Here is a 12564-nt window from a genome sequence, read left to right as displayed (position 1 = left end):
TATAAATAAAATATCATGCGAGTGACAGATAAAAACTAACTTACAACTAAAATTGATAACGTATACGAATATCATCGAGTAACATGCAGTGAGACTTAAATAATATGGAGAATGTATTAAAATATGATAGTATTATGTATTTGAGACAGCTAAGGACTGTGTGGACCTATGACAATATGTCTGACATAACAATCTGTCAGATAACTTTTCTGTGATTGTTCAGCAAGCAATTAAGAATTCATCTGTTATACTTGTATGTCGGCAACTTGTCAATGCCATTCGTTTATTTTATTTGGTTATAACCAGCACTCCTCAGCAGGGGGGACTACAAACGAAATGCACTTCTCATCTGTCAGACGTTCCCAGAACTAAGAGGGATAGTCTATTTGGCGCGGGTCGCAGGTCAACCAAAACTGGCGCGGGTCGAACAAAATTGGCGCGGGTAATTGTTCCGGTTGGCACAGGTGTATTTCTCCGGTTGGCACGGGTATCTTTCTCCGGTATAAACAAATACTCGCTCGTTCTCTGTCTAACACTCGCTGTCGGCCGCTATATTTAAAAGAATTCACAAAATTGAATCCTTGATTACTGATATATTTCTGAGATCGGAATACTTCTTTATTTAAGGTATGTATTATTATTGGGATGGTTTGCGCAATGAATATGTATTTTCATTTTAACCCCTGATGCTACCGTATAATTTTCACTGACCACGCGTGTATTAATTGCTTTTTATAGATGGTTCTTAGAAGAATGAGCTGTTTAATCAAAGCTAATAAGGCTGGCTTTGTTCTACGATACGATCCTTCGGGATTAAGAGAAATCGTTGTTTTTACAGCTGTTTAGCGGTGCATTTAAATATGAATGTCGATGATGTTATTAATATGTTGGAAAGCTTTATGATTGAGAACCAGTTTGTCCATGTGGAGAATGAAGTAAGTAAAATAGTAAAATACAAGATTTAAGTCTTTTGATTACAATATTAAGCTTTATATCAAGGGTGGGGAAGTACTTATTTATGTTATTGTATTGAGTATTGATATTGATATTGTGTGTGAAGTGCATGATGCCTGATATTTTATACTAATTAGTCTAATATAAATCATGTATATATTTATTTTCTTCTATATAGTTTGGTAACTTGGTGGAAACAAATCTGCTAGATTTTTTCTCGGATGTGGACTTTCCTCGTCTTGGAAATAAATGCCCATCCACTTGGCATAGTACCATAAAGGGAATGCGGAATGAGATGACAACCAAGGCTGTTATTACTGCATCTGCCCTTTTATTTGGTTTGGACATATTGATTATCGATTGGAATGGAGTAAGTTAGGGACTAATTTAATGCAATTGACTGCATCATCTATCAGCTAAAGTATAGAACTATGTGAAAATGATGAAAGGCCTGCAGCACGATCATTGTTTTTTAAAACAAGCAAGCTAAAACCAAAATTTGCTTTAAATATGAGCAGGGACGGTGATCATCAATGTACATTGTATCAGACGAATACCAAACTGGGTTAATTTATCATCACCAAAAAAAATTACTGCAGATAGTTCAATTGCAGAAGAAGAGAGACTTAAACTCTTAAGGAAATATGGGCTTCCACTTTAGTAATAATAGTAATAATAAATCGACTTAGTATAAATGTAAATAATTATAAACTTGTACGTTTTTAATCACTCAAGCATCTCACTACTCATTGAATAAAGTCATCTCAACATGCAATGCGTCAATGGAGTCCACAATATATTAGACTTATGTACAATCCAAAAAATGATATACATGAAAATGGTTTATATATATATTGCTGCAAGTTGTATTGCTTAAGTCGTAATATCTATATTTCTGGCAATTATATAGCATTATTGTTCCCTGATTTAATTGGGATTATACCGATTTGGATAATACATTTAACGGTTTCTTGCTTCTTTCAAAAATAAGAAAACTGTTTTCATGCAGTTACTGTACCTCCTGGTAAATTACCACTGCCCATCAAGTAGCAATGCATTCTTATCACTCCTACTACTTGAGCATCCGATATTGTCTAATTACATTAGGCGTTTTATGCACTAGCTTTGTTATATATACGGGCTTCATGAGGGCATGTTATTACCGTTCTAATTATAAACCTTTTTCATCAAGATGCATATCTTTACAACTGTTAGAAATTGTTCAATTTTTAAAAAAACTGGAAGTTTAATTATGGACATGGTTGATGTGTTAGTTTTCTTTATTACCATTTCAATTTACGTAGGACTCCTGGTATGCCCAAATATACGAAAAGTTTAAAAACGAGAGGAAGACAATAAAGGTTCCGGAGGTCATGAGCAAGAAAAGGAAGGCAGTTAATGAAAACAAGAAGATTACGAAGATTGCCAAGTCCCTTCAGAGAGGGGGTATCAACTGGGATCCTCCCTTCCCAGAGGGCGAAGACGAGCATTCCATGCTGCAACACAGGACAACCATGGTGAATGAGCTTAAAAAGAAGTCACCGGACTTCGCCAAATTAAAAAAAAGAATGGAGGTGACCCTCCCTCACAGAAGGATGATGATCAATGAAAAGAAACCTCTTTCGAAAATAAAGGAGGAATATCCAGCTCTTTTCAATTATCAAGAGGTAAAATAGTTCATTCTTCATTTTTGGTAACATTTTTGACAAAAATATTAACTATATACACTTTTTACCCCCCCCCTCCCCCATGATCATCAAGAAACTGTTATCTTTATTGTACATATAATGTTCTTTCTCCTGTATCTTTAGATGATCGCAGAGTTTGAGAGAATTTTGAACATAACCACCAGTATTGTGAATACATTTACGACGAACTTTGCCCAGTTGGTGGATGGGATCATCAAAATTGCTAGAAGCAAAAAAAGCAAGGAAGTGCAACGATTATTGAATAAGTGGGACGGAGACATCAACGATGATGACGAAGAAGTGGAGAGTTCACTTCGTAAGATCAACTACAATATAGCTGTTTAAAAATTGGAGTATCAGTGCCAAATATCTTTTATATGATATATTTAGATGAAGTTTCCGAAGTTGCCATGGCAGTGTTGCCATACCTCCTCCAGAGCAAAGGAGAGAAGAAAGACGGGAAGAAGATAAAGAAAAAAAGAAAAAGAACGGGGAGAAAATGACTTCGTACTATTTATTGAGGTCAGTTTCTTTTTACTTGTGTCCTCAACATTCCAAGCTTGATCATCGCTGCTAAGTAAACAAAGCAATTACGAGGACTTAATTTGCCGATCAAACAACGAGGGCAACTTGAAACACCAGCCAACAAACCACAGTCTCTTGGAACACCAGCCAAGAAACCCCAGACCCTTGGAACACCGGCCAAAAAACCACAAGCCCAAAAACGCATGTTGAAGAAACATGGTCACAACCAACACCAAAAGACCCAATTGGGACAAAGCAAAGACGTATTTAGGTGCACTTCCACTTCAAATTTTCAAATTTGGTGTTTTTGTGTTCTATGAACATTGTTCTCTTACCATCTGCTCCGTTTTTGTGGTTTTCTTTGTTCACTTTTGAGTAATTCACTCTTTTATATACGTTTCTTACTTTTTTTGCGCTTAGCAACGCCCTTAGCAACCGATTTATTGTTGTAAATTCGCCAATAAACGCATGTTTTATAGTCTGATTGCTCAACGAAACGTATTTCCCACCCCTCCTCCTTTAAATGTTAGAAATGTCTGGGTTTTTTTGCATTTTATATGAAGTATCCGTGTACCTTTTAAAGACAAACTTCGGCAGCCATCTTGTGACAGTGTATTATATTTTGAGAGATACTTTCGTATTTTCTGGTTATTACTGAACGATTTTTAGTAAGATAACAAAGGTTCGTTCAGCTTATGTTAAAGAGCGGCGGCAGTTTCCTGGCAATCGCTATATTGCAAAGTAAGAACGCGAAAAAAATGTTCAAACTGCGCCAGCACGTTCAGGGCTATCTTCGAGTTCGGGTGATAATATGCAAAATCAGATCATGTCTGAACCTGAAAGTTCGCCACAACCTTTTGCCTCAGCACGAAAAATCAAGACACCAGAGCCCATGAATACTGAGGGAACAGAAAAAGAACCAACGGGCTATAGATTCATGGAATTGTCAATCCTTTCTGGCGTTTTCAAGGCCTTGCCTTGTAGAGAATGTAAACAGTTCACGTTAGCATTGTTCGAAAACCTTCAAAAACGCAAGGGATGTGTTTGGAACTACATTGTCAGGCATGTTCACGGAAGCAGGATTTCTACACCTCATCTAAAATAAGTTGCTTTTTTGAAGTAAACAGGGGATTGGTGTATGCAATGAGGTCTGTTGGTTGTGCATGCCAGTGCTGCTGCTGAAAGGTTTTGTGGGTTGATGAACATGCCACCAATCCCCAGAGCGTCACCTCATTTAGCCCACAACAAAGGATTGACGAAAGCTGCCAAGGAGGTTTGCGAAGAGAGCATGAGCAAGGCTGCAAAGGAAATTACCACATTGAAAGGAAAAGCAGAGGGTGAAGTTGCTGATGTAGGGTTTCTTGCAAATGTATTTTTTAGCGTTACGTAATGAACAATGAGGAGACTTTATTAGTCCCGTTAGACTAATTAATTAGCAGCATATAAGTACGTAAGATAAGATAGTTTGCCATTCGAGGCATTCTCTCAAGCCGATAAACGAAAGCTTTATTTTTGTTTCAGCTTAAATGCAGTTATGTAACTGTATGAATGTATTATAAATGATGTAAATGCTATGTCCGATGTCACGGCAATAAAGAGATGCCCGCCTCCTATATATATACTTGTGTGTGTGAATAAAGTTTAGCTAGAAAATAATTTATAAGCGTCGCAGAGCAAGGTTATAATGGTACTTGGCAACGACGAGGATTCTGTTCCTTGCATGGGTGCGTAACTACCATTTCCATGGATGCGGGAAGTTTTAGACATTGAGGTAATGAGCAGATTTTTGCAAGCAGTGCACAGAGCATGAAGATGATGAGGAAACACCTGAAAACATAGCATGGAGAACTGACCATAGTCTACAAAATTAGTAATGATGGTGTCTCTGTATTGAAAAAGGAATGTGTCGGCCATGTACAAAAGAGGGTTGGGACAGCTCTACAGAAGTTTCGAAAGGAAAACAAAGGCATGGGCGGAAAAGGCAAGCTCACAGATACAGTTATCGATAAGTTGCAAAACTATTATGGCATTGCTGTGAGGAGTAATCCTGGTGACTTTGTACCCACGAAGAAGTCCATTTTGGCCAGTCTGTTTCATGTTGCCTCTTCGGAGAAGAACTAGCATAACCACTGTCCACCAGGTGAATCCAGTTGGTGTGGCTTCATGCGACACAAGGCTAAAGGAACCAAGGAATACAAGCATGGTAAAGGGCTACCTTTACCTGTTGCCACTGCTATCAAGACAGTCTATGTCAGGTTGAGTGTTGATGAGTTGCTGACTAAATGCCTTGATTGCAAAACCCAGAATCAGAATGAATCGCTCAATGGGATGATTTGGAATCACCTACCAAAACAGGTCTTTGTGCAGTTGGAAGTGTTGCAGCTGGGTGTGTATGATGCCATTTCTAATTTTAACAATGGTTCCAGTGCTTCCTGTCAGACCTTGGAGAAGATGGGCATCAGGCCAGGTAAACATTGCTTAGTGTGGAGTAGTTCAGCTGACAAGCAACGTATCGCCAAGGCTCATGTGAAATCCAGTGAGAAGAATTGTGAGAGCAAAGAGGAAAGCCAAGAAGGACCAACAAGAGACGCAAGAGGGCAAGACATATGCCTGTGGTGAATAGTGACCCAATTTAGGTACTGCCATTTCATATTTCTATCACCAAACCTTGTAATACTAATTGCAAATTTCAATGCAAATTTCACGGATTTGGTACTAGATTGGTAGAGATTGCTGATGTAGATCACAAACAATGGGAGGTTATGTCACTCCGAATTGACCGAAAAATTGATTGAGCAAAAAATATAGTAAGATTTAGAATTTAACAACCATTCTAGTGCCAAAAATAGATCTTGTACATTAGTAACTTTCTTCACTGTTTTTGTGATTCGGTCCTGCAATACTGGCGCAACCACCATTTTTCACTGCTGGGGGTAATATCTTGATTGCTATGGCAACTACCAGATTCAAATCTGTGCCATTTGTCATCAAACACTGAGAACAATAGTCCTGGGCAAAGAAAAGCTATTTTTGAGAAAAAAGTTTCATGTTGTGGAGTACCACCAGGCTGAAGTGTTTTGTGAAAATAAATCTTTTCTATAGGAGCACGGACGTCTCGAGAATGTGACGAAAGACATCGATGATGTATGTCCAGCGATTTTGGTCAGAGGAAGAATTGAAAATGCGAGCGAGTTTGCAGTAGTTCCCGCAACAATTGGTTTCATGGCTGCGAATTATGTGTTTATGTTCGAGTACCCTCCATCACTCTCCAACTTTTGCATGTTCATTCAAAAATGTGTCCTGCACATTCGATGGTAAGAAGTTCCCATCGTCAATTCTTACATTGATCAACAAATTGGACACGCTATTTGTTGCGAGTGAATAGTATATTAGTTTCTGAATGGTAATGAGAGATTGAAATTAAACAATTTGAACTCTGCATGCATATTATAGACCCATTGTACTGACGTCATTAGTCGCTAAGCCTTGTACTCAACCTGCATCACTGAAAACAATGTTATGCAGCGGTAAGCGTTCATTTGGCAGACAAAGACAATTATAGCAAAGTCTCTTCGCTTGGTCATGTTTCAGCATTTTACTATACTTTATGTCATTTGCAAAATAAATGTCAACTCCAGATGCCAACTGTGACATGTGCAAAGCATCGATAATGACTTTTGCATGATTGGTCGCATTCTACAACATTTACCCTAGAATTTATTCCTCAACATGCTGATGATCGTAATCAACTACCCACAGCTGATACTATCAATAAACATTAGAATCCAATTGATTATTTTAATCAGTATGTTGACAATGATTTGTACGCCATGATTGCTCGAGCTACAAATCAAACGTCAGTAGTGCAAACTGGACGTTCTCTGGGAACAACACCGGAAGAGTTTCGAAAGTTTTTTGGGATCAACATCATGATGGGAAAAATAAAAATATCCAAGAATTCGGATGTATTGGAGTAAAAATACTGGAGTGACAGCGATCAAGAAAGCTATGAAACGTGATCGGTTCTTCAAACTACGATCTCACATTAAAGTTGTTGTTGATGCTGATGTAGCAGAAGATAAGAAACGACAAGACAAGCTGTGGAAAGTACGTCCATTATTGAATAGAGTTAGGCAGACACGCATTAGCCGACCAAGACCATCACACTGCTGCATTGATGAACAAATGATTCCATTCACTGGACATGTTGCTGTTCGACAATATGTGCGTGGAAAACCATATCCAGACTGAAGAACTTAGTCTTGGCTTCATCTTGTGGGGAAGCTCTAGATTTTGAGATTTTCCAGGGAAAAGATGTCTTCCCTGATGCCAACACTATATTCAGTTATCAATAGGAGGTTTAGCAGTACTTCGCCTCATTCAAACAGACCCACCAAATACTTCTTTATTTGTAGACAGGTATTTCACCAGTGTTCAACTTCAGGATGCCCTTCTAGAGAAAAGAATCACTGTCACTAGGACTATTATGAAGAACATGGTACCAAAAGAAAAGGAAGCAAAGAAAGCAACACCAATGCTCAAATCAGCAGATAAAATGAAGAAAGAAGGGGCTCAATAAATCAACTTGTTCGTGAAGATAAAAGATTTGTATCATCCAGTGCTTTGATAATAAAGAAGTACTCACTGCTTCTAGTGAGTTTGGCATTGATCCAGATTATATTTGGACAAGCGGAAAACACAGGACAAAAAAGGTGGGCAAATTTAACACACCAAAACTTCAAATTTAATAAGAAATATTCACTCTCAACAAAATAGATTAATTAGAAAAATAGAAAGGAAGCGTTGGCAATTCATTATGTCACCCAATACTTTCGTCTATACCGCATGGGGCGCAAATTCGAAATAGTTACTGATCATAATGCACTTCGTTGACTAAATCCCATCGAACCGAAGGGGCGTTTAGCGAGATGGCTAATGGATTTGCAAGAGTTCGAATTTGTGGTTCAACATCGGCCAGGTAAATCGCATTTAAATGCAAATGTCTTATCACGTCTAGTAGCTAAGAAATGCGAGGAAACATGTCAAACCTCCGCTATCTACACGATTCCCTCAGTGCTAACCGAATGGGAAGCGAAGGCAAATCGTCTCATAACAGCGCTTTTTATCTATGTGCTTGGGCTCCTTTTCATGCTTTGGACTAGTTGTAATCGCGCTATCGATTTTATCACATTGCCGCGAAAATTAACTCAATTACTGTAGACGAAGGAGAGAATGAAGGAGAAGAGACGAAGAAGAATGAATATTCTGTTGTCGCGGCGAAAGAAAAAGAAAGCAACTCGAGACGACCTCTGAGAAAGGCTGCAATCGAAGGACGAGATCTTCGTAGACTTAAAGAACAATATTCATAAACATTTTTTTGTTGGGGAGAATGTTGAATCATTTAATTAATATATAACTATTGATTTGATTGGCGGAAGGTCACGTGGGGGAGATAGCCTGCTATTTCCAACGTGCCTAAGGAATATTGATAATTGGGGTTTGGTTGTTATCGGATAAAATGCAAATTTGATCGTCAAATAAAATTATATGAAGAGAATGGGGACGACTTATCCAATTAGTTCGAATGATGGTAGTCATCACGGCAACCTTAAGACAGGCTATATACCACTGGATAGCGGCCGAATCGTTGCTCCTGGTCGCGAGTCGGGTGATTTCGCAGTGGTTCACGCATTGCCAGAGCACCTCGTGGAACAACCACCTCCCCGTAGGCCTAGAGCCGACCCCCAACGTTATCAACTTCAGCAAGACATACGTCCTCGTTCGGGGACGAAAATTTAAGCGAAGGGCGAATGTAACAGTGCACTATATATTGCAATTAGATATGACAGTCTTGAGCATAGGTATATAGGGAGCACGAGAATTAAATAAAAGACACTTAGAAACTGGATTCAACGTGCGTGTGTCTTTGTGTTACAAATCGAAAGTAGCTGCGGAGCTTTATTGCAAGTTATGTCAACAAAAGATAAGTCTGAGAACAACAATGCGTTAAAACTTAAGCACGTAAGACCTCTTGTTTAAAATTGAAATTTAGAAATTGAAATTAAACACTGTTTTATATCTATACTAGACCAGCACCTAACGTACTGAACAGCTAGTTGACAGCCCCCGCAATTTTAGTTTCGTGGAAATTACCAATGCTACAGTTGCAATTACCAAGGCTACCTTGGTTCTATGTAACAATATTACAGTATGATAACAAGACAAACTGACAGGACAGGACATACATTTAAATGAACACATAATAACTAATAAACCATAAAATAAGCAAAGAGAAAGCATTTTAGAGAACAATAAAGAATATGGAAGAGATAAAGGAAATAGAATAGTGAGAATACCATGCCAAAGGATAAATTTTGGCTTAATGGCAGGCACAATTTTCAAGATTGCCAAGTGAACTATTTCAGTGAAGAGAAGTAAAAATCTGTTACCTCCATGAACATGGCTCAAACCTTGATTCCAGATTTGTTTAAAGAATAGGCACCTTTCGTTGTTGAAAAATCCTTTCAGCTGGATATTTTACAGCAGGAGTATTCAATAAACCTGTCTGAAAGAAAATTGTATAATTGAGTTACATTCTATGCCAACTATGTCAATTATATTGAGAAGTAGCATTTCTTGGATAACAACATCATAATTTATATTGGTACCTGGACACCATGACCCAACTGTTTGCCAAAAAAATGAACAGGAATAAGTCCTATCTTCAATTCATTGCCTCTAGAAAATAGGATTTTTTTCTTCAGAGGCAGACATCATTGATGGTATTATATTGGACCAAATGCCTAATTAGTGACCAGGAAACAAGTGGCATTATAATCTCAGGGGCCATGAAATAGAGGAAATTAGGACCTTAGCCCTGAATAATTTACATGAAATTTGGTAATTTGTGGTAATCAAATTGTGTTAATTATCACTAGTGGTAATTGAAAGTTAAAAATTATAAATTTATCATAGCATTTCCATGTCATCTGTCAGCTTTTATATCCCCCAGAAGCAAATTTTCATTCTGTGAAAAATATTTCTATTCAAAAATCAAAACAACAGTTTTAGGCTATATGTAATAAAACTTTTCAGGAGAGTTAGAGATTGTAGGAAATACAAAATAACCGACTACAGTGTGAAAGTTCTCAAAATAAATTCAGTGCAATAGGTGTATTTCACTCAAAATACCCACATAAATTAAGCAATGATTTATAATATTCGCCAATATGAGTCGTGAAATCCTTTGTATGAGCACAGCAAAATTTAAGGTAAATATACCAGTAGTTTGATTGCTTCCATTCAAAGCAAATCACAGTACAATTCTGTAGAAAAATAACCATAATTTGAATACCAAATCTCATCCCGTAACACCAAATCTCATCACATAAGCCAAATTATCTTATCTTTGTTTAGCCACTTAGAGAACTAATTTTGTTGATTCAGAAAAGGTTCAAGCTGACACACTCCACCTGATTTCATTGCATAAAACAGAGTCCATTTTTGTTAACTAACTGACATCTTCAAAATACACACCAACCCAAAATGTGTACACATAACACATTATTTCCATGTTAAATTCTAAGGCACCAAAATGCAGTCTAACTACCAGATTTTACCCTAGGTATCTTACAGCACTTGTGTGAAGAACCCTTATTGATATTAGTACATTTGAATTTCCGATATACTGCCATATTAGTAAATTCAGGTCAGCTTGAAAGTCTGACTTCCAAGCATTTGCAGTCAGCTAGTTGTATACAACAAGGTAGGTGTAGTCTGTTCTTTTATATGTTGTTTTGTAATCTTTGCTGACCAACATGCAAAATAAATGTTGACACAATTAGTGATAACCCATGGGCAAATCAAGTTGCTGAATAAAATGTTAGTTGCATAATTGATGATCTTTGTGTTTAATTTTTATAATGAGCTGGTTTTCAATAATGAGAACATTTATATGACAGCCTTAATTGAGTTAATTCATGAGCAATGCTGGAAATATATCATTGCCATCGGGCAAAAACTATGACCAAGTGCGGTTATGAACTATAGCTACAGAGCCAACAAGCAACACTATTTATATTAAATTTTAGAAGTTCCATGTAAGGCTATCTTTAAGTGCTAAGTTTCAGGAATCAAAATAAATGTTCTATCGCGAGGATGACAAAATTTACTGAAACTCTTGGTTATACTTACCACGACAAAAGACTGAGTGAACTCTCCACCATAATCTCTGTGCCACATTACATGGTCTGAGTTGCCAGGTCAGGATAACATGGTGCAAATTTGATCGATATTTCTTCGCCTTTTCTGTCTTTCAGGTACAAATTTGAAATTATGTTTCTTTATAAATACTGGAAGTTTTCGGTTTGCGTATTTTTCAACATATCGTTCATTCATTTCGTTTTAAAAACAACGAATTCAGTACCGCTTCGATAGCACATGTGTGACTCTTTCTGAAATCTGAAGTGTGAACATATTTTAAATCTGCTTCCAGTGTTTCCACTTTGCGAAAAAAAATTCAATTCGTCATATTTATTCCAGCTCACCATGAAAACAGGGATGTGGAAATTGGATTTTGGGACGCGATACGGAAACGCGATGCGAATTCTCAGTTTTCAGAAAGATATAAGTTGAATTCTGGAAGCAAAATTTGGAGTCGATTCACGCTAGAGCAGTCAAAATGTATCACCGCTCATTATTATATGGCAAGCATCACTTCCGGTGAAATGGAGCTCAGTGATTGGCTGAGAAGAATTTTCATGTACAGTGTGTCTAAAAAAAACGCAACCACTTAAATATGCAAGAATATTAATATTGTTCGGGTTCAATTTTTCTGCAGGGGAACGAAGGCAGAAACATACGATTTTACAAACAAAACAAAAAAGGCGTTTGTTTATATTATTAGCAACTGTAACCTATAACTTTGAACTTCACACCATTTTAAACCGGCTAAACTTTACAAAAGACTTTTTAAGTTATTGAAGTGATGTGTGAAAGACTTTCTCAGTTAGTTATGTCACTCTGTTATATACAAAACAAAATTGCATCTATATATAAGCGATTACATGATAATATATTTAGGACGGATAACATTATATTTTGCATTTGCGTTACCATATTTGGTTTATCATTGATGGGGAATCATTGCTACACTTGTCTATGAAATCTATGGAATTATAGACCAAATTTAAATCTAAATTAAATTTATGTATACAGTTGATGGATTGGAATATAATAGAGCATGCCTTAACAAAAAGAAACTCTGACCACTTACGGCCCAATTGCTGCGTTTTTATGTGCGATTTTCCTCTTTTGATGGATAAGAACGAGTGAATAAGTTACTGTCTACTGATGTTCAAATAAGAACTCACATTAATCAGAGCATTCGTTGAAGCTT

General features: G+C 37.2%; 1 long non-coding RNA gene across 1 annotated transcript; it reads right to left on the bottom strand.

The window, feature by feature from the left end:
* Positions 1 to 5602: 5602 nt before the first annotated feature.
* Positions 5603 to 11617, bottom strand: LOC114515630. The gene is made up of 3 exons (XR_003686209.1): positions 11361 to 11617; positions 9836 to 9905; positions 5603 to 9732 (listed from the first exon to the last, which is right to left on the bottom strand). It is a non-coding gene; the product is annotated as an uncharacterized LOC114515630 (long non-coding RNA).
* Positions 11618 to 12564: the final 947 nt, after the last annotated feature.

This window comes from Dendronephthya gigantea, unplaced genomic scaffold (genome assembly GCF_004324835.1).
Source record: "Dendronephthya gigantea isolate DGI-Jeju-01 unplaced genomic scaffold, DenGig_1.0 000004F, whole genome shotgun sequence".
Lineage (NCBI taxonomy): Eukaryota > Metazoa > Cnidaria > Anthozoa > Malacalcyonacea > Nephtheidae > Dendronephthya > Dendronephthya gigantea.
Note: the sequence above shows the minus strand (reverse complement) of the source record. Positions and strands in the feature narration are given on the sequence as shown.